Consider the following 24,063-nt stretch of genomic DNA (forward strand, 5'->3'; position numbering starts at 1 on the left):
AATGCTGATTCCGCTGGATTCTGCAGCCAGAATCTAAGAACATTGAAATCACCTCATCAGTTTAGATAAAGTTGGCTGTAAGTGTTCCCTGGATATTAACAGTAACGATCCCTGAATGCTCTTATATTCATCACCATAAGTCTGTTAGCTTCATATTGAACCATTTGTGCATGACCTGTCTTAAGCTTTCCCCACTAAACAACAATTGTAGACCAACTGTAGATGGAAGCTGGAATATACTAATACAGATGTTTCACATTAGTTTGCTTGTTCCCACAATGCCAGAGACCACACACGTAAAAATAATAACAATAAAAAAACGAATTTGTTTGTCACTAAATTGATTGTCCCTGGTCCGCTTTATGCATCGATAATTTACAAAACAATTCTTAATGGTTAGGGATACTGTTTTTTCCCCCATCAACAATGTTTATATTACAGTAATTATTTCCCCTTAATTTAAACTTGATGAACCCAAATTGACAGCACAAGTTGGAATAGGTTCCTATAACAGTTTTACCTTATTAGGGACTACTAATTACCATGGCCCGGGTATGCCAGGAGGCCCGGGCAACCAGCTTTTTTTTAAATTTTCCCTGCACTTGGTGAGAGTGGGCGAAGCTAATCAGTGGAGTGGGCGGAGCTAATCAGTGGAGTGGGCAGAGCTAATCTGAGCAGCAGTGATAGGCAGCCAGGCAGATTGCTGCCAGGCTGCTGGTCATTACAGAGCGCAGCCGCAGAGCTATCAGCCTAGAGAGAACAGATGTCAACAGTACACAGTGTTATATGCCTGCATTGTGTATGTATATGGAATTGTGTGTGTGTGTGTGCATGCGTGTATGGCATTGTGTATGTATATGGAATTGTGTCTGTGTGTACGGCATTGTGTATGTATATGGCTTTGTGTGTATGTATGTATATGGCATTATGTACATGCGTATGTATATGGCATTGTGTGTGTATATATAGCAGTGTGTGTTTGTGTGTGTTTATATATATATTTATTTATATATATATATATATATATAAAATATACATGGCATTGTGTGTATGGCATTGTGTATGTATAGGGCTTTGTGTGTATTGATGTATATGGCATTATATATACATGTATGTATATGTCACTGTGTGTGTGTGTATATAGCAGTGTGCATGTGTGTGTGTGTGTGTGTGTGTGTGTGTGTACATATATGTGGCATTGTAAGTGTGCATATATATATGGCAGTGTGTGCATGGGTGTATATATGGCAGTGTGTGTGTGTAGGTGTATAGAAGGCATTGTGTGTTTGTAGATATGACACTGTGTGCATGTGTATGTGTATATATATATATATATATATATATATATATATATATATATATATAGCATTGTGGGTGTGTGTGTGTGTACATATATTTATGGCTTTGTGTGTGTGTGTATATGTTATTGTGTGTGTATACATGTATAAAGCATTGTTGCATGTGAAGGATGGAATCTATTTTAGTTGTAATTGGCAGCATACAGTGCGCTCAGCTGTATTTCTGTACTCCACTATGGTGATAAGGTGATCTTCTCTGCTTGTAAGTGTAAAGGTTTTCTCAATCCATCCATAAGAAAAAAAAAGAAGAAAATAAACCCTTCCAGAGCTTTATTATGATAAGATTCCTGCTGAAAGTCAGAGACTTTCTTTACAAAAAGCAATATACCTGCAACATGCCAAATTATTTTTTTCACCTAATTTTGTGATCTATTGGCACAATTTTATCTGGATCTGGTTTTAAGTACTTGAGTTGGTGGTCACAAGGTTGCCAAGGGTGCTGTGTATTGTTTGGAGGTCTCCTTATAGTCTATATTTTCTATTGTCACTTACTGCTCTGTAATCCATATGTCATGTACCTATACATTTTCCAAATAGGTTCTAACATCCCAGGATCCAGACAAGAATCCAATACCAGGTTGTGAAAGCGGCAATAACAGGTAGGTGAGAGCAACAATATTTAAATACATAATATGTCATGTCTAAAGAAGCACAGCCACCCCCATGTTGGCCACGCCCCCATCACTATTTGGCCACGTCCTCTTCGGCACCACATATCCCTTCTCCTACTAAGTGTGGTGGGTAGAAAGTTGCTGTAACGGGGCCCCAAATTCCGCTTGCCAGCCCTAACTGTACCCCCCTTCATCCTCACACTGTGCCGCCTTATGATCACACTGTGCTCCCTTCAACATCACACTGTGCCCCCTCATCATCACACTGTGCCCCTTTCAGCACCACACTGTGCCCCCTTCGACATCACACTGTGGCCCCTTCAACATCACACTGTGCCCCCTCATCAAACCACACTGTGCCCATTCAACATCACACTGTGCCCCCTTCAACATCACACTGTGCACATTATAATCACACGGTGCCACTTATAATCAAACTGTGCCCCTTATTATAACACTGCCCCTAAACATCACCATACTGTGTTCCTGCACCATCACACTATGCTTCCTTATGATCACACTGTGCCCTCCATGCTGTTTTAGCTCCCCTTCACCAGGTCCCCCTTTATCACACTGCGCCATGGTGCCTCCATTCCTTTACTTACCTTTCTATTGCCTTATTTCTTATGTTTTCTCGTGGCTCATCTCTGCACCACTCCTCACTGAAAATGTCTTCACACTCGACAGTCAATATGAACGGTGCAGGTAGGAGGGGAGGAGGGCACCGGACACTGCGATCTGGTAAATTTTTCTTTTGTTTTCTGGACCAGCGGACAAGTGGGGATGACAGGCGGAGGGGAGCTCCTCTCAGATTTGGCATCCCCCCTGCTTTGCTTACCCCGCTTACCGCATTTCACCGGCCTTGATGCCAACCTCTATCTATATTTTTTACTAACTTCATTAATAACTTCATTAGTAACTTTACAAAACACTATTTAATACCATAGATATATTGATGGTCCTGATATGGGATGGTTCATGTGAATATTTGGATAATGTTGAAATGCTAAATCAGAACAAATTAAATCTAATTCTGAGATGCAATCTAATAAGATTAAATGGTTGGATTCAATATTATAAGGAGTTACATATAATAAACTTTATTAGAATAAAAAAGTCCAAAAAATACCATGTTACTGAGTAACTGATTCTATGCTAATTACACTGGAAGGAAAAGAACTTTGTAGGAATCCATGATTTGCAAACTTAATTTGTTCTAGGGTATTAAAGCTTTGTCTAGCAACAGCTGATGGCTATAGGGGCAAGCCTTCAGGAGAAGCGCAGACAATGGAGGTCTCAACTCGTAACTTACGGGACTTAAAGGATCTGCTGCTAACATCTTGGTGTCAGATCCCACAGGACACCTTCAGAGGTCTTGTGGAGTCCATGCCTCGATGGGTAAGAACTGTATTAACAGCACGTGGGTGATCTACACAATATTAGGCAAGTGGTTTTTATATTGTGGTTGATCGGTGTATGCTATAGATGTAGAGTTGGACGCTGGATCTTGAGAGGATAAGCTATATTTGCGTGCGCACTTTTGGGCCAAGTTGCATTCAATTCTACATTGGGTCCATTGTGTCCATTGTGTCCTCCATGTCACTGCTGAAGGAAAATCTGAGGAGTGCTCTAGCGTGTCAAACGGGTAATGTCTCAGCTGTACTTCTCTGGAAAGTCTTGCTCCTATAGCCATCAACTTCATTAATGTTCATTTCATCTTTCCAAAATGATACTGCAGTCTGTTTTGTCTGTCCACACAAGGCAAGTTACGTTTAGGCAGAGCGTACTTACTCCCAGATTCTAATGGATTCGCATCTTGAGATCCGCTTAGATTTGAATACGGTCAGAACTATGCTCAAGTTCTGTGCTCGTTTTTAAAAGGCAACTTGCATGCACGTGGATCAGACCCTAAGTGAAGTGTTTCCACTCTTTCCCCCATATTTCCCTCCAGACTGCTTCTTTGCACAGCCGTCTGCCATGGTGTTTGGCCGGAGAAGTTGGGGTGGTGGGATTGCGCGGACACATACAAGGTAATAATATTGATAATTTTCATGCAGTGTCACTCACCGGACCGTGAGTGCCTCTTCCCGGACATTTAGGAACCGTGGCCGTCCACCATCCTGAGGGTCTGCGCATGCGCAGCCCTTTTCTATACTTCAGTGTATACCCCTTTAACTTAATTGGCAGATCAGGCAACCTCCCTATATTAAGCACCTGTGGTCACTACCACGTGGCCTGATCTTGGAGTCTCATTCCTCATGAGTTTCTGAAGGTGTTCCTGTATTACTTGTGTATTCAGTGCTGCTGATTCCTGTGGTTTCCAAACCACTTCTACTACTGTGGTTCCATACCACTTCTACCATCAACTTTATCATCATGACTGTTTGCTGATTCCTATCCGCTGCCTCCGTGCACTACAGTCTTCGACACCACTTCAACGTTATTTTATATCAATGTGACTGTTTGCTCATTGCTATCCGCTGCCTCCGTGCACTCCAGCTTTTACCTCACTCACCTGCTTCTCATCAAGTCTGTTTGCTGATTGCTATCCGCTGCCTCCGTGCACTACAGTCTCCTGCTTGCAACTCGCCTGTGTTTAACATCGTGACTGCCAGCTGACTACTATCCGCTGCCTCTGTGCACTACAGTCTCCTGCTTGCAACTCGCCTGTGTTCAACATCGTGACTGCCAGCTGATTACTATCCGCTGCCTCCGTGCACTACACTCTCATCTCATCTTTGCTGTGCCTTCCTCGAGACTGCCGCTTTTCATTACCATCTGCTACACTTCGTGATCTACAGCTCCGGCCCTGCGCTGCACTCCTGTTTCCCATCGCTGTTGGTTCCTGTGGTTGCTACTGGTTACCTCCGTGTGCCGCTGAGTCCTGCCGCTGTGGTCAGCGCTATCGTCCATCTCCTGCTGATCCACTCTCCACGCCTTCACGTGTTCCACTGGCCTCTACCCTCCTGTCAGCATTGGATTTGTATCTCTTCTACTACCCTCTGCTGGATCATCTCCATTCTCCTGGGTTTCCTAGGAGTCCAGTTCCACGTGTTGCTGACTCCTGTGGATTCGTGTCCCTGTCGGTCTACTCACCTGTGCGCTGCACCTGCTAGACCGCTGCTTCTCCTATCCAGGGACTTCCTATCCAGTCGGCCTCCAGCCGCTCAGGTACCGCTGCAATCCCATCTGACTGCTACTGCTGAACCACGGTATGCATACTTCTCATTGACTGTGCTGTGTATTGCATATCTTGCTGGACTGTGTTTGGTTCTCTCTGGAGTCCGCTCTCCGCTGAGTCTATTGCCATCATTGACTGTGTTATCATTGTGCTGGACTACTTCAAGAGACTTTCTAGATTGCAGACCTGATCAGTCATTTACATATATATATATACCTATATTGTGCATATTACTGTGGATCGTGTATAAGGTGCCTGTGTATATCCTGTGTTGCAGTCTTCCCCCGTGCACCTCCTCACATATATATGCAGTGGTACAACTTGCTGATGTCAGACCACTGATCCCTGTTTCCGGTATCACCTGTTCCATTATCCTCTCACATAGCAGTGGTACAACCTGCTACCGCAGACCACTGACTACCTGGATACCTCCACTTGGATTCCATTCCTTCACTCAGACAGCGGTACAACTTGCTACTCGCAGACCGCTGACTCTCATCACCTCCTTGTTTCTGTTGGACATTCCTCCTCACTATAGCAGTGGTACAACTTGCTATCGCAGACCACTGACTACCTTCACGTGTCCTTGTCCATACAGTTCCTTGTGTATCATTACCTCATTATTACCAGTGTTGCTAGTCATAGACTTTCCTGAGCATCTCATCGGTCATCATTTCATGTTCCGTGATCACCCAGCTACCAGAGTACCCTATTACCATCTACGTTGCTCTGGTAAGCCTACCATCTGGTGATCCCTGGGTAAAGACTCCTAGTGCCCGTGACAGTAAGATCAGGCCATGACAGACCCAGATGTGGAACCTACCGCCAAAGAGATGCTGCAATATCTGGTTACCCGTATGGAACAACAAGATGTTCGTCAACAACAGTTGCTGCAATGTTATCAGACTTTAGTCGCCCAAGTAACTTCTGTGCCTAAGGTAGCAGCCACTGTTGATCCTTCCGTGTCGTCTTCTTCTTCCCCTGTGCCATCCCAGGTGTCTACTGCTTCCACGCTACACCTGCCTACTCCGTCAAAATATGATGGAGACCCCAAAACCTGTAGGGGTTTTCTTACTCAATGCTCAGTTCATTTTGAGCTCCAACCTCAAAATTTTTCTACCCATCGTTCCAGAGTGGCCTATCTTATTTCATTGTTTTCAGGACAAGCCCTGGCTTGGGCTTCCCCTCTGTGGGAAAGAAACGATCCATTGTTACAGGATAGTGCCGAATTTATTTCCACGTTCCGAAGTGTATTCGATGAACCAGGTCGTGTTATTTCCGCTGCATCCAGCATTCTCCGTCTTCGCCAAGGATCTCGCACTGTGGCTCAGTACGTCATTCAATTTAGGATCTTAGCCTCTGAACTTCAGTGGAACACTGAAGCATTAATTGCCGCCTTCTGGCAGGGGCTTTCCGATAAAATTAAAAACGCACTGACTTCACAAGAACTACCCTCCTCTTTAGAAGATTTGATCTCTCTTTGCCATCGTGTAGACCTGAGGTTTCGTGAAAGAGAACCTGAGAAATCAACTTCGGTTAAAACACCTCTTCTCTCAAATCCTCAATTTCACCCAGCTTCATCTCCGGTGATACCCATGGAGATAGGTCGCTCCAAATTAACTTTAGAGGAGAGGGACCGAAGAATAAAGAATAGACTTTGTATCTATTGTGCCGATTCTACGCATATGCTCAATTCTTGTCCCAGGAGATGCCGGGCTCTAACCAATACTGGGGAGATAAGGTTAGGGTTCCTGCAGTCCTCTCCATCGTCTATGAAATCTAAAGTCTGCGCTTTGGATGTGACTATTTCCTTTGCTACCAAAACCTTTGAGTCACAGGCATTGATTGATTCCGGAGCAGCAGGAAATTTTATTTCCAAATCATTAGTAAACCAATGGTCTCTACCAGTGATTACCTTAAAAACACCCATTACTGTGACGGCTATAGATGGATCACGTCTCATCAACGGTCTCATCACCCAGAGTACGTCTCCAGTAACCCTTCAGATTGGTGCCCTGCATCATGAAGAAATATCGTTTTTGATCCTTCCTGTTACGACAAGTCCGATTGTCTTAGGCCTTCCATGGCTTCAGTGTCACTCTCCCCAGATTGACTGGCGCACTCCTCGAGTTACATCTTGGGGAACTGAATGTCATCATCGTTGTCTCTCCCAAGTGGTTTCATTCAAAAGACAGCATTCGTCTATTCCACCAGGTCCTCCTCCACAAGATCCTTCATCTACGGATCTGTGTGATAAAGTTCAGTCTGAACGCCTTCCTCCTCATCGGGCGTTCATGACGTCATCGGACGTTGAAGATGGATCTCAGGAGTCATCTTCAAAAAGTCAAGTGCTGGTGGTTCACGGTCACCATCCGTCTTTTCCGGAATTTCCTGCCCTCCCGCCCACCCAAGTTCCTGCGGTGGAAACTGTTTGTCAGACCTTTAAAAATATCTGGTCTCAGGTTAGAACCTGTTTAAAGAAGACATCTGTCAAATATAAATCTTTCGCTGATAAGAAGAGGCGGGCTATTCCACCACTAAAAATTGGAGATCGTGTCTGGTTATCCACAAAAAATATTCGTTTGAAGGTTCCATCCATGAAATTCGCCCCTCGTTTTATTGGTCCATATAGGATCATTCAAGTTATCAATCCAGTATGTGTGAAACTCCTTCTTCCTAAGAGTCTTCGGATTTCTAATGCCTTCCATGTATCTTTGCTCAAACCTCTTATTATCAACCGTTTTTCAACTCCTCCCTCAGCTCCGCAGCCAGTTCAAGTCCATCAGGAGGAGGATTTTGAGATTACCGAGGTACTAGATGCAAAAATTTCGCGAGGAGTCCTCCACTTCCTCGTTCATTGGAAGGGCTTTGGTCCTGAGGAGCGCTCTTGGATCAAAGCTGAAGATCTTAATGCTCCTGCCCTTTTGAAGAAGTTTTACTCCAAAAATCCGGACAAGCCCGGTTCCAGGCGTTCTGTGCCCACCTTTAAAAGGGGGGGTACTGTCACTCACCGGACCGTGAGTGCCTCTTCCCGGACATTTAGGAACCGTGGCCGTCCACCATCCTGAGGGTCTGCGCATGCGCAGCCCTTTTCTATACTTCAGTGTATACCCCTTTAACTTAATTGGCAGATCAGGCAACCTCCCTATATTAAGCACCTGTGGTCACTACCACGTGGCCTGATCTTGGAGTCTCATTCCTCATGAGTTTCTGAAGGTGTTCCTGTATTACTTGTGTATTCAGTGCTGCTGATTCCTGTGGTTTCCAAACCACTTCTACTACTGTGGTTCCATACCACTTCTACCATCAACTTTATCATCATGACTGTTTGCTGATTCCTATCCGCTGCCTCCGTGCACTACAGTCTTCGACACCACTTCAACGTTATTTTATATCAATGTGACTGTTTGCTCATTGCTATCCGCTGCCTCCGTGCACTCCAGCTTTTACCTCACTCACCTGCTTCTCATCAAGTCTGTTTGCTGATTGCTATCCGCTGCCTCCGTGCACTACAGTCTCCTGCTTGCAACTCGCCTGTGTTTAACATCGTGACTGCCAGCTGACTACTATCCGCTGCCTCTGTGCACTACAGTCTCCTGCTTGCAACTCGCCTGTGTTCAACATCGTGACTGCCAGCTGATTACTATCCGCTGCCTCCGTGCACTACACTCTCATCTCATCTTTGCTGTGCCTTCCTCGAGACTGCCGCTTTTCATTACCATCTGCTACACTTCGTGATCTACAGCTCCGGCCCTGCGCTGCACTCCTGTTTCCCATCGCTGTTGGTTCCTGTGGTTGCTACTGGTTACCTCCGTGTGCCGCTGAGTCCTGCCGCTGTGGTCAGCGCTATCGTCCATCTCCTGCTGATCCACTCTCCACGCCTTCACGTGTTCCACTGGCCTCTACCCTCCTGTCAGCATTGGATTTGTATCTCTTCTACTACCCTCTGCTGGATCATCTCCATTCTCCTGGGTTTCCTAGGAGTCCAGTTCCACGTGTTGCTGACTCCTGTGGATTCGTGTCCCTGTCGGTCTACTCACCTGTGCGCTGCACCTGCTAGACCGCTGCTTCTCCTATCCAGGGACTTCCTATCCAGTCGGCCTCCAGCCGCTCAGGTACCGCTGCAATCCCATCTGACTGCTACTGCTGAACCACGGTATGCATACTTCTCATTGACTGTGCTGTGTATTGCATATCTTGCTGGACTGTGTTTGGTTCTCTCTGGAGTCCGCTCTCCGCTGAGTCTATTGCCATCATTGACTGTGTTATCATTGTGCTGGACTACTTCAAGAGACTTTCTAGATTGCAGACCTGATCAGTCATTTACATATATATATATACCTATATTGTGCATATTACTGTGGATCGTGTATAAGGTGCCTGTGTATATCCTGTGTTGCAGTCTTCCCCCGTGCACCTCCTCACATATATATGCAGTGGTACAACTTGCTGATGTCAGACCACTGATCCCTGTTTCCGGTATCACCTGTTCCATTATCCTCTCACATAGCAGTGGTACAACCTGCTACCGCAGACCACTGACTACCTGGATACCTCCACTTGGATTCCATTCCTTCACTCAGACAGCGGTACAACTTGCTACTCGCAGACCGCTGACTCTCATCACCTCCTTGTTTCTGTTGGACATTCCTCCTCACTATAGCAGTGGTACAACTTGCTATCGCAGACCACTGACTACCTTCACGTGTCCTTGTCCATACAGTTCCTTGTGTATCATTACCTCATTATTACCAGTGTTGCTAGTCATAGACTTTCCTGAGCATCTCATCGGTCATCATTTCATGTTCCGTGATCACCCAGCTACCAGAGTACCCTATTACCATCTACGTTGCTCTGGTAAGCCTACCATCTGGTGATCCCTGGGTAAAGACTCCTAGTGCCCGTGACATGCAGCCTGTTGTGCTGCTTCCTCCCATCCTCCCTGTGCCACAATCCTCCGTCACCTCTGAGCAGAATTGCACTATGTGTACTTAAGCCAGTCAGCCCTTTACCATCTGGCGTATCTGTTCTTACTTCCTTTTCTACATAGGTAGTACGGTGGGTAAACACCCTTCCTGTTCTCAGGCTATGCTAGCCCACACCTTCCCTCCCCCATTCCACCTCTCTAAGCTGCACATGCTCAGTATGAAAAAGCTCCAGTGTGTCTGTCCTGTCAGTCTGTCTCTGAGTCCTGTCTGTGAGTCTGTATAAGCTATGTTCATTTTATGATGCAGAGTGGCCACCAAGCATGGGTATCATGGGTATGTGAGTATTCTTTTATGTTAAGTCAGTGATGTGTAAATTTTGTAATTTGTCATTTGTCATTTAACTGGCTGGGGTGTTAATGTATGTTCACCATGTTGTTCTATGGGCTCAAATACTTAAACATACACTGGGCCTGATTCATCAGGGCACATTCTGACCGCATCTCACGCTCCGTATTCTGCGCACCTATCAATGATTTCCGGACTTCCAAATTTAACAAGGAATGGATCTGAAGATACGTGCGCTGTTGAATTCGGATGCAGATCTGCTGTGTCCTACAACACACAACACTGAAGGATACGTCCTATACCTATGTGGATTATACATTCTCAAAAGAAAACACAGGAAATTAAACATCTATTAGAACGTTGTTAATGTCACATGCAAATAAGAACTGAGGGCTGAATTAAGCATGAAGGATATTAAAATGTGAGGCTGGATCATTAAACTGTAGTTACTCTGGGGTCAATAGTTTAACTAAAGGGAGTATACCCATTTGATGACACAGGGGAGGGCCAGACATAGCCCATAAGTTAGATGGGCGGAGAGTTGAGCAGCCTATTGACTTCTGGACGTTGCCCAAACACCCTCCCTGGTTGGATGACATTAGGACATGCAGGGAATGCAGGCTGTCCTATAGTAATGAATCCAGTCCTGGTATTTCTGGCGTTGGTGGTGGAAATCAAGGATGATGAAGTTGATGGAAAACGCAGTGTAGTCGACGGCCAGTGGTTGGGCGCACATTACGATGGCGGGCACCCTTAACCTGCCTCTCTTTGATGGAGTCGGCTATAGTCTCGGTCCAAGTACCTGCCAGGTGGGTCAGCTTGTGGTTGCGTTCCGTTAGCCCAGAAGGGTTGCGGGTTCTGTAGTGCCCGGGGCGAATGTCCCATTTAAGGTAGATATGTGCGCCTGGAGTGTGTTTTGGTTGTCCACCCATCTGCGGGTGTCCCATGGTTAATGCTGGGGCATCCTGGCTGCCTGGCGGATTTCAAACAGACTGCTCTTTTTTCTCCACCACCATATCTTCAAAATACATTGTGTCATTTATTCAAGAATAGTTAAATAAGGTTAAGAGGTTAAAGGAAGTAAAGATATCGGCCGTTAAGCATTTTATAAATTTTACAGTTGCTCGTGATTGCAAAATCATGTTACAGGATGTATATGAGACTGTCATCATTAAAGATCGGGACTTAGACTAACCCCAGAACTGGTGCAAGAAATACAGCAGAATAACAATTTTCTTTCACGGACGTACAGCTTGATATGGCTGCATGCGCTCCAGTTTGCCGCGTTCCTTTTGTGCATTGAGTACGGCAAAGCTCCCCTTCCCCGCCCACCTTACTCCCAGTCAGAAGCTGTTGTGAGTGTTCCTTGCGCTCAGTATCGCACAAACATTGCTTGTGTACACGCCTATGTCTCTCTGCTTCTCGTCCGTATCTGCCTGTTCTGGGATGTTTTGGGATGTGCGGAGTCATTCTGCGTACTATACACTCAAAATCAACAGATACGTTCCCTAATGAGTCAGGCTCACTGTACGCTGGACGCAGCTAACTTCACAGCAGGAAAATGTTATTGTGTAGTGTGAAATAGTCTCAGTCTTGTTATAAGAGAATAGCATGTGAATAAGCGACACTTTGTGACTCATTGTTATTGACATAAAGCAATACAGTAATTTAACTACACAGAAGTGACTGTTGCAGGCATATTGTTGCGAGATTTTTGTTTGCTTTGTTTCGAAATCAAGCATTTGGAAACCCCCCCCCCCTGTAGAAATGTTGTGCTTGTCCCGATATTGATTGAAGTAATTCACAAATCCACTGAAAAATGAAAGTCAAATTACTTTTTTCTTCGACGTTCAATGAAATTCTTTCAAAGTTTCTCATTTTGATTTTTAAAAATGTAAAGAACAAGATGTGGCATCTACCATACATCACTGTGTAGACAAGGGTGCAGTATACATATCAGAACAGGGGGCAGCCAACGACCTCCCCTGTACAGCGCAGTGAGGTCACATGGCCTGGATTATTAGGGAGCTCATTGTTTCTCTCCCTCATTCCTATGGGCAGTCCCATTAAAGGCATGCGGCCCCCCCAGCTAATTCCCTGGTATACGCTTTGCTTTTTCCCAGACAAGCTTCCTCCATAGCTCTCAGCAGAAGAGTTATGGAGTGTATAAAGGTAGACAGCCTGGTCAAGACAATAGCGTATGTTGACAATCCAACATGGCTTCCTCAAAAAGGTATCAGCTTGAGCAAATTACATTCTCTCCCAGGCAAACAGGCCCAATGCACTGTGTAATAGGTAAATGCAAAGCCAGTGTATAATTGGTGACAGCTTCTCTCGCCACATATCATGTTTTTTTTATTATTATTTTTTCAACTTCTGTTCTTCATCTCATAAGCATTTCCTAAGCAGTTGGTAGCAATTTGCCTCCTGCCCAGAAAGTGCGCAGTCATTGCTTTGAAACAACAGTGTCATGGAAAATTGCTTCACAACATCTGTGAAGATCGGACATCCCTTACTTAAAAAAAGCTTGTGAGTCGTACAAAATAGCTTTGTAGAGGAAAATCTTAGGATACAAGTTTCTTTAAGTTTTATTTTGCTTGAAAAAAATAAATAAAAAATAATTACATGATGCTTCTTTCTGTTAAAAACAGTTGAGATATCACTTGAGACATTAAAGGTTATTTATGAACATGTATATATGGACTCATATACTGAGCGCATATACTGTTTTGAGGTGCAATGTACTTTATGTGTGTGCTGATCTGCCGCTCAAAATTGCGGTATATGTGGGTGGTGCAAAAGTATGCTTCTTCATTGAATTTGATGGTAGAAAATAACCTACATGTACACAGGGCCGGTGCTAGGGTCCATGGTGCCCTTGGCATTTTGACAAAATCGCCCCCCCCCCCCCACAAAAATCGGCGCCCTCCTCCCTCCTCCCTCCTCACCCTGTCTTTCCTTACCTTGTCTCACCACCACCGCCTCTCTGCTCCGTCTCCTCCCCTCCACTCACTGACACTAGTGAGTGGAGGGAAGGAAACGGAGCAGAGAGGCGGCGGTGGTGAGCAATAGCCTCTTCCCCCCTCCCCGTGCATCTGAATGCTGTGCGGCGGCCATGACAGGTATGGTCAGCGGTCGCCGCACAGTTTTAAAGTCATTTACATTCTGTGGCGCCCTCCAGGCGCCCTCCAGAGCCCGGTGCCCTAGGCAAGTGCCTAACCTTGCCTAATGGGAGCGCCGGGCCTGCATGTACATCTTTTTTGGGAGATTACCTTATATTTATTATATGCTATATAGCAAACTTTTTTAGTTTATTTTTAGAATAGTATTAATAGTAATGATATAGAAATCAGGTCATCATCCTAATAATTAATATAGAAATCAGGTCACCATCCTATATACTAATATAGATATCAGATCAATGTACTATATACAGGTGGAAAGCAAGGTCTAACATTTCCTTATTCTTTAATATGCAAACCCATATACAATAATTTAAAGATAATCTATTATTGCATTGTTACCTAGAGGTCATGTGACCAGAGTAGTTTGCTGTTAAGATTGATTTTGTACAAGAAGTTATAATTTTATTGTTTAATTTTGGTCACTTTTATTATTTTATGCTATGGCTAAGAGTTGGAATCAATATATATATTCATCTGTGTGACAGGATGGACCTCCTATTCCACCCTGTCATGTTGCTATAGACTGGCTGCGCTTACCTTGCCACTATTCCTTTTCTTTATCCCAATTGTGCCTCTCTAAACGCAGTAGGAGGGGCTCTGCTGCCACCACTAGGCTCCTTCAATGGCACCTAGAGCCGCTTCCTTCTGGGTAACACTCGCTGCTAGTGCACCCCCATGCTGGACACCTAGGCTGGTACTCCTGACATCTTCCTTTAGATCAGGGTTGCAATGGATGGTTCCCCCTGGCATATCACACTGACCCGAGCTGCAGTTAGCAGGGAGAGCGTTGATAGTAAATGCTGGGTCCCAACCTCAGAACAGCCGGATAACGGATTAGACTGGTCTAATCTGTAGGTCACAGGAATTACAGCAGGTAAGTAGGCGTCAAAAGCAGGATCTTGAAGCAGTGATATTTATTAACTCAAGAAGTTCTTATAAGGACAGTTACGCACTAGTTAGTTGGACTAGTAATCTCCAGAAGCTCAGATGGTATAATACATAACATGGTCAAACAGGGCTTTTTTTAAACAGTTCATAACACACATGTTGGCAGAGGGTAACTCAGGCCCCTGATCCTATCTGGCACCACAAAGTCTGAGATATTGCATCCAATGTTCACCCTCAGGATGTAATAGTCTCTAGACTTGGTGATAACACAATTTAAATTTAACAAAATTTACATCAATCTGTGATTTCCCAAATCACTTGCTGTTCTTTTATTCAGACAGATTCTAAGACACATGATGAAAAACTGCACAGGATCGAAAGATAACGACCGCTGCTGTGCATTCAGACTGAACATATATGTTGGTCACTCACAGTGAAAAGACCTATTTTGCATGGGAGTCCCATTGTTCCTTTCATACAACAAACAAGCGTCCTCCAACATGGCATATTACCTAATAAATCAATACAAGAACAATATGAAAATCTATACATTTACACTCCCCGGTGCCGGGCCTTTCTGGCACTGGACATCGGATGCTAAACGGTGCAAGTAGCCGCCCATACATTAAATATATAAATTTAAAGGAATAAATATTCCCTTTAATCCCTTAGTGCTGAGGTTTAGCCAATTCGGCACAGGAACATCAGGTTTTAACCCATTCAATGCTACAGCAGTCATCTTCACCATGTAAGAGGTGAGGGGGACCCGGCCACAATGTCCACTTAACCTAAAATTCGAGTGGTAATGTGAAAGATCTCATGCAATGTCAGAACTGAAATGACAGAAGTGCCCTGCACAGTGTGGTGTATGGTACCCTATACAGAGAATTTTTATAGACCTTTGTTTTTCATAGTCATCAAATTTCTTGGAGACCTGGGGGTAAATGTATGAAGCTCCGGGTTCTTCAACACCCGCGAGTTCGGCGTCTTCAGCGCTTAAATTTAAAGCGGCGCTGCCTTGTAAAGGGAAACTTCCCCCTGGAAGAAGCATAGCTGGTGGCTACACCCATACATGATTCGCTTTCATACTAACAATGGAGACCGTGAACGTGGAAACATTCAGATGTGCAATACAAAAGTCGTTTCTTCCACTTTTCACAGGCCTATTAGGTAAGAGGACATCAACTGCAAGGCGAGCACATGATTTATTTCTCATGATGGGTGGTGTGGGCTGGATCTAAGCAGATCAAAGATCTCTATGGTGGATACAGGAGAACTACAGTGCAGATTGCTTTTTTCCGGTACAAAATATTTTAATAAACTTGAAAGGGTGGAATGTGCACATTTGATATGGAATCTTCAATCATTAGTGACAAATACAACTGAAGGACTGATCAGTGACTGCAGCACAGTTCAGGAATACCGCTACTATAAGCTTGTTGCCTCTACAAAATTGTGAGTTTATCCAATTGTACTTTGTTATATTACCTATGTCAGGCCTGCATTATTTTAAGTTTTTTTACATAGATTTGTTGAACACTGAAGAGCTTTTAAGGACATGTATGTGATATCCTGGCTGCGGTGTCGGAACATGCTGACGTTTCTGGATAAAGAAAATAATTGTGAAGGAACATTTTTACTTAATTTTAAGGTGAACATATACACTTATGTTTCTTTGGTATTGCACTCCTTATATAAGAAATACTACACAAACTCCAATTGCTTTTTCCTTAACTTTCGGTTCCCCTGTTTGGAGTCATGAGACACAATGATATTTGATTTCACCTGAATTTGAGATTAATATATATAAATGTGCCTTACTTTTTTATATCAATCTGGTACACGTATAATTGAGCATCATTTCTACATTGGGTCACATATACCAAACTGTTATACTATTAGGCACCTTTTTCTTCTCTTCCTCAATACAGATATACACTTATGTATTTATAAATTGCATAGTGGTGTTGTACTGTACACTGTATAGTTTTATTTTCCATGGCAAATCCAAATTAAATTTGGAGGAGGACAAAATAATATACCTAGAGTGATTGTAACACCAAATAATGGGCGAACACAAACTATCACTTTATTGATTATTGAAATTATGGGAATGGTACACACTATGTACAGTATATATCTTTCTTCTTTTCCGGTTTTCTTTCCTGTTACATTGGAAGGACCTTGAAGGACAATCCTCTTCTTCCGTGGCCGTGTTTCTAAATAGTAAGGTACTATTTAATTTTAAATTGGAAACTATCTTTTGTGACTTAGGTGGTGCTAGTCTTAATAATTTGCATCAAACACTCACCAGTGTTGTCATTGGGAGCGTCCAGTTTTCATGAATAAGAAGTTCTTGAAGGATAGTCATCAACACCACCTCCTATTTGTAACAGATAAGCGGTATTAGCAGAGAGGAAGCCCACTGGACCATTTAAGCCTTCAAGGGATCCACCAGATTGAGAGAACACCGTTCCTTAGATAAATGAATCTATGTATTCTATTAAGAATTACTGAACACCCTCATAAGACATTTTAAGTTTTACGTGGAGTTCTGTAAGGGACAGTTGTGGTCTACTTGAAGGAACAGACAGATGGGTTGGTGGGTAGAATAGTGCCTAATGAAGTACAGATTTATGATTGATATATATATATATATATATATATATATATATATATATATATATATATATATATCAATAAGGACACAAATGAATATCAAACAAGATTTGTTAGTCTTAGCTTAGATTACCTAGCAAACAAATCTTTTATAAAGGTCTGCTAAACCTTACAATACCATTGTTACAAGTTTGGAACTACCATATATTCAAAAGCATAATAAACAAGAGCAACAATATTATTGTAAACGGTGAACAAAATGATTATATTTATTGATAAATCTGTGTCAACGTTCTGCAGTACCTACTATATTTTGTGCAAACTGCTGAGAAAAATAATAAAGTCAACATCTCAGAAAATGTTCAGCAATAACTAAATAGGAAAAGGTATTTAATACCAATGCAAAGCTAGATAAATTAATTAAAAGAAAATTCAAATGAACCGTTAGCTTGGCAGAATAATTCTGAAATGAAGCATTGTTTATTTTATGTTTGTATATTATATATATATATTATTTTATATTTATATATTATATAAACTGCAGAAAATGGAATTCTCCTTTAGTTCTATTTAAGTGAAGACTACAGATGTGAAGCCAGTATATAGTTTGCACGGTAATGACTTGCTTCTCTCCATTCATAGTCTAAGCTCCCATTTAATCAGACTATCCAGCAAATGCAACAAAGCCCCAGGTGCTGTGTGACAATGAATCAATACCGCATGGAAGCTGTAAATTGCAGGGGCACATACCAGCCCCCCTCCGTCTCCTGTTTTTTGTTTTTTTTCAATTCTTTGAAACAATTACATGAAACATAAAAGTTAAACCATCTTTTACTTTTCTCTCGGCTCTGTAAAGCAATTTGTTCTAGTAGGCATTAGATTATTATGCAATAATTATACAAATTAAAGATTGTAAAATTCTTATTGAAGTTAATATTTTAATCTTTGTGTAGCAATTAAAGTTTAGAATATTTTATTACTATTTTTTTTTTTTACCATTAGTTTATGTATTTTATTTTTTGTGATTTTCATTATTTAAATTTCTCAGTATTAAGAATATGTTTTACAAGTTAACCCGTGCATGATACTCATGCATTATAGTCAAATCAAGCTACTTAAGGTGTTAAAAAGGTTCTTGTCATGCATTTGGGCCTAGCCCAGGCCTCAACCACCAACCACTCCTCACTGTCACCCCCGGCAACCACCAACCACTCCCAACTGTCACTTCCCCTTCAAGAAATATATATATATTTTTTTTAAAATCTTTATAAACACTTTTAACAATTAACAAATTAAATTAACAAATTAAAAACATCTTAGTATACCAAATTTCAGCCCTTTCTGAATTTTTTTTCCCACACACACTAAGAATTTAGTAGGTCAGTGTATAACTCCGCCCAGCAGGTGGCGCTGCAGCTTGGTTTTATTTTTTCCACATAAAGACAGACTAACACACGCCACTAGACATTTATATTATAGATTATTATTATGTAATGGATACAATAACTTTTTTTTTTTTTTTTTTCTGTTTTGCTGTTAATTGAATACATTTTAGGTAGTTGAGGTCAGGTGAAATGGAATCCAGAATAATAATATAAATGGAAGGGAATGCTCAGTAATTCGGGACTCCTGGGACCTCACCCTCAGGGTCATCCAACAGACAATTGGGTTACAAGTCCCCAGGACACCACTACAGATTTTACTCAACTCATATGGCATATTTCCTAAATGGAATATATGACCAGCCTTCTAAACAATACTGTAGCCAAAAACCAAGCGGTATGGGCACCTTAGTTTCATACACACAATTCCCCAATCCCAGTCCGTCTTGCTCGTATTTCCTTGTCATGTCTTGTGTGAATCCCCACAATTTTACTCCCACTCATCTGTGCTACTTATGCTCAACTGCCTCATGTAATTTACTTATTTTATTTGGTGTTATGTCCGTCTAGCGATTATGACTGTTTAGCGCTATGGAGTCTGTGGCGACTTATAAATAAAAGATAATATTAATGAGCAATGGTTCAGACCACAAAATGGCAACTATTGCTGTGAGTGGGTGACAAACACTTTAAGTAAGCAGTATTGCATACTGTTTTTTGTTTTTTTTGCAAATATATATCACAATGGCGATTCTTCCTTTTAAACTTAAAAATTACACATTAAAGCTACAAATCACTAACATAGCAATAGTGTCTTTAATACAAAAATGATATGATTTCTGCTCCCGAAACTACCTGTAGCATGCTGTAAAGTTGTTCAGTGAGGGACACAGTACCTAATACGATTAGGACCAACTTTGCCTTCCCAGTGGTTATGGTGTAATTGAAAGTGGTTCATAAGACCCTTGCCCATTAAACCAAATCAATACAAAAAATAAAATATACAACATTTTAAAATAAACTTTACTTGACTAATAGATTGCCAAAAAACCCTTGTTTGCAACTTTATGGAGTACAAAAAAATAGAGATGTGCGCTGACCCCTTTGTTTTGATTTTGGATGTGATTTTGATTCTAATTGCATCCGTGTTTTGGTTTTGTGACAGTTCTTGGCAAAAAAGCTTGAAAAGTTTTTATTTGTTTTGAATCTGGATTGAAATAGAAACTGTGGAAAATAGGTAAAATAATGGCACTTTGAGCTGATTTTGCTCCTATATTACTATTTGTATCATTAACATTTTTTCCCAGTGATTTCCAGTCTATTTTCTAATGATCCCTTCACAACTGTCCAAATTTTCACCAGTTTTGGCCAAATTCTGCAACAGTGGTAGGTTGCGCTGGGGAGCCGGTGGACCGGTCCCATAGTGGCCATCTGCATTTTTTTCCCCTTTAAAATGCTTCTAATAGGCTGCTGAGTCAAGTCTTGTCCTCTTGGCTAAAATGTGCCAGCCCTCTTCTGGTCTGCAGTGAGCTGTCTTAATGAAGGATTTTGTAAATTTGCCATTGACACTTAGCGCAAATCTCAGCCATCATATCACCATCTCTACATGTATTCTATGCCACGACCAAAATCTGTTCTCTTAATTTCTCAGAATATTCAATTGTATTGTCAAGACAAGTTTTGGGTAAGCAAATCTGCTTCAATGTGAGTATTATACATACTTACATGTGTGGAAGGGCCTATTTGAATTGTCTGCTTTACATATTTCTTACACTTCACTAATAGAATATAAAAATATTATTTACATAAATATATATGAGCCACCTGGTTTGATTCAGAAGGGCAGCATTACAGCACAGAACATATAAATAAAACAAGGTATGAAAACTCTGCTCTTAGATACCGATGAATGCTCTGTCCATCGAAAAGATTAGGATATATATATATATATATATATATATATATATATATATATCATTATCATCATCATCATTTATTTATATAGTGCAAACATATTCCGTAGTGCTTTACAATTGGGGACAAACACAGTAAACTAATAAACAAACTCGGTAAAACAGACAAAGAGGTGAGAAGGCCCTTTCCGCAAGCTTACAATCTATGGGACAATGGGAGTTTGATACATGAGGTTAAGTCTACTTTGCAGCCCAACCAGACTGCAAAGGTAAAAGTGACTCATAAGCTAAATGATCCTGTCACACAACAATGTTGGTCAGGGGGTAGTTGTCTTGTATGAAATTGTATAACGAGTGGTAAAAGGGTAATGTAGAGAGGTTAAGAGGGTGGTTGAGGAATATTATAAGCTTGTCTGAAGAGGTGGGTTTTCAGAGAACACTTGAAAGTTTGTAGACCATTTATTTATCATCATCATTTGTTGACACTCATATGCAAACACCATTTTGTAAATATAGATGTCACTAAATGACCCTTTACAAATTGACAAGTATTGAGAAACAGAAAAGATTAGAATATATAGTGTTTTTTTGGGGGTGTGCAGCTGCTGATGAACATCAAACACCCAGGTTTTTTTTTCAGAATTATTTCAGATATCACTGCCCCCCACTAGTTTACTTCCAGTAGAAAACTTTAAATTTGAAAAAGTTCTGCTGCTACTGTTTTCCTCCACTAAATATACTACTTAGTTCAGAATGATATCTAACTCAGTCTATATACTAGTACTATTATATATGCATTAATAACAACCAGTAGCCACTGGTCCGTGTAAACTCTCTCAAAGATTGAAATTAAAAGCAATTGATCAGCAAACTATTGTGGCTGACTAATCTCTACAGAACTGCTTTTCTATGTCTCTCTATGTCACCCTGAATGCTATTTTCAGAGCAGAGCAGCGCAGGTAACCTCCTCACTACACGCTGTCTGTTATAAAATGGAGCTTGAGAAAACGAGAGAGGACTATATATATATATATATATTGGGCGTTTTGCAAAAAAATATCAGGAAATGACTTTCTGCCTCGCTACCCCTAAATGGATAATATATTAGACTTTGACATTCCATGGTGGAGCTAGCGTGGGTGCAGGAGGATGTGGCCCTTCCAAAACCCCTTGGGAGACCCCTCGCACACCCAGGAAAGTCCATCACCCCTGTAGTCTACCGCTCTAAAAGGAAAAGAGCAGAGACAGTTGTAAAGCGCTGCGGCATTTGCTGGCGCTATATAAATAAATGTTGATGATGATGATGACAGAGGCCCAGAAAGTTAGAGCTGCTTCCTTATCAAAACTTAGCTATGAGGCCTGCCAATGTCGAGTTGCACCCCTGGTGACATTTACAGCTCTTCACATCAAAGTGAATTTTTTGTTGACGAAGTCTTCTCCCAAGTGCCGAGAATATGTGTGCACCATGAGACCATCGAAGTGCAGCGGTGTAAAACAAAAGTATTTTGCAGTGCACCATGTAAATTACTTAGACTGTCACATGCGTACTTTGATATAAATAAACAATAATAGTAATAATAGTAATAATAATATCAATAATAATAACAATAATAACAATAAAAATAATAATAATAATAATAAAAAGCACTGGAAAAAAATGGTTTTGCGCTAGTCAGTGTGTATTTGTAAATCCCCCAACTGAGATCATAAAGTATACAGTTTAAATGAATAATATTGAGATATTAGTTTATATATAGTAAAGTATGGACTGTCATTTTATTTTTGCAGATTTCTCAAATTTCTTCCAGATTTCTATGCCCCATTCTATGATGTTAGAAATATATAGCACTCAATATTGATCAAAAACATTCTCAATATTTCAAACTGATGCTGATAATCTACTGAAACATATGTTTGCAATGAAGTCGAAGTATAAAGGTAACTGGATTGTCATGGCAAAAATCTAATAAATTAGGCTCACTTTGGGAAATATGGTGGTGTCTTGTTGTAAGCTGTAGCTAGCCTCTGGGCAGTCTGCAGTTTCTTTAGTAACTAGAATGCATTTAAAATGATTTGACCATTAAATATAAAGCGTTGTCTGTTACCATAAATACAACAATAAAGGTTCACCATGACATGTTTCTGTCATTAATTAATTCGTTATGGCTGTGTATGTAAGTTCACTGTGTTTGTACAATAGCAGCCTACACTCACTTTATAATATTCCCTTCTCCATTCACTCATATAGCCTGGTTTAGGTGACTTAGGCCGCACAATCAGTGTATTCGTCATATAGTAAGTACCTTCTGAATAGTGAAACACAACAGGCCGTAGAGAATGAAGGAGGAAAATGCTAATCACACAAAAACAGCTATATGCTTCTAAAAGTTATGTTTAAACGTATTTAAACTATACAGTTTTGAATGTTTTACAAACAGTGAAATGCGCATACTTGGTTGGAATTTGCCTAGGCATGCGCACATCCTGTTGCCTGTTTCTTACAATCTTTGGCGTGTCTTGCACCTGCATAGTCATCATTCTGCAGCTGTCAATGCGCATGCTATCTATACAAGTCCTGGTCTGGCATTACTTGATGCCCCAGAGGTATTATAAAGTCAGCGCTACCTATTATGCAGTAAAAGCTTCCTTTAAATGAAGTAGTACAACAGTGGTGGTAAACCAATAGCTCTTCGAGCTTTGAAATGTGGCTCCTGTCAGGGAGCATCACCAAAGCATGAGGCTCCGGGCGCCAGTAGGGGTAGGCTGGAAAACAGTCAGCTGCTCAACTGACAGAGAACAGCCACGTCATGTGACCTCCTATGCACAATGCAGGGAGGTCATGGTTTCAAAGGCAATCCAATCAGAGAAGGAGGAGGATTGTCTACTGCGCTCTCCTTCCTTCCTCAGGATAGGCTCCAGCAGCTAAGTGTGGGAGGCGTGAGAGCTAAGTAAGGGGCATGTGAAGATGCTGATGGACATGTAAGGAGATCTGATGGAATGTGTGGAGGTCTGATGGCATGTGGAGAGATTTGATTGGCATATCTGGGGCATGTGTGGAAGTCTGATGGCATGTATGAAAAATATAAGTAGATCTTATGGAATTTGAGGAGGCTGATGTGTATGTAAGAGTCATTTGTGGAGGTCTTGAGGCATTTAAAGGCCTGTGGTGGAATCTGGTGGCATGTGGAGAGCCTGATAGACATTTAAGGGACATTTGGAGATGTCTGATTGCATGTAGGGAGATCTATGGCAGGTGGAGAGGTCTGATTGTCATTTGGAGAAGTCTGATGGGCATGTGAGGATATCTGATGGGCATTTATGTGGCATGTGTGTAGACTGGATGGCATGTGGAGAGGTCTGATGACCTGGGGAGGCTAATGTGCATGTAATGGACATGTGGGAAGAGTTGATGGGCATGTAATGAGGTAAGAGGTTCATGTAAAGAGGGAAGAGGGGCATGTTTGTAATTTCTGTTTTTTTTATCCTTAAACAGTTTCCTCTACAGCAACTGTGGATGCAGTAGCAGCGTGAGGTACGGTGAGACTATACTATACTGCTACTATAAGTAGCCCTTTGAACCCTCCTCCGCTGGACACAGAGCTGTGCAGTGCAGAGCTGTTCTGATTTGATGATTATTGTGAATATTTTAGCAA

General features: G+C 41.7%; 1 long non-coding RNA gene across 1 annotated transcript in view; it reads right to left on the reverse strand.

The window, feature by feature from the left end:
* LOC142140497 (uncharacterized) overlaps positions 1-24,063 on the reverse strand; it is a 129,500-nt gene that overhangs the window by 20,948 nt on the left and 84,489 nt on the right. Inside the window, exon 2 of the long non-coding RNA XR_012688515.1 lies at positions 16,808-16,879. This is a non-coding gene — a long non-coding RNA (uncharacterized LOC142140497). The remainder of the gene's footprint in view (positions 1-16,807; positions 16,880-24,063) is intronic.

The sequence above is a fragment of the Mixophyes fleayi genome, chromosome 2 (genome assembly GCF_038048845.1).
Source record: "Mixophyes fleayi isolate aMixFle1 chromosome 2, aMixFle1.hap1, whole genome shotgun sequence".
Classification (NCBI taxonomy): domain Eukaryota; kingdom Metazoa; phylum Chordata; class Amphibia; order Anura; family Limnodynastidae; genus Mixophyes; species Mixophyes fleayi.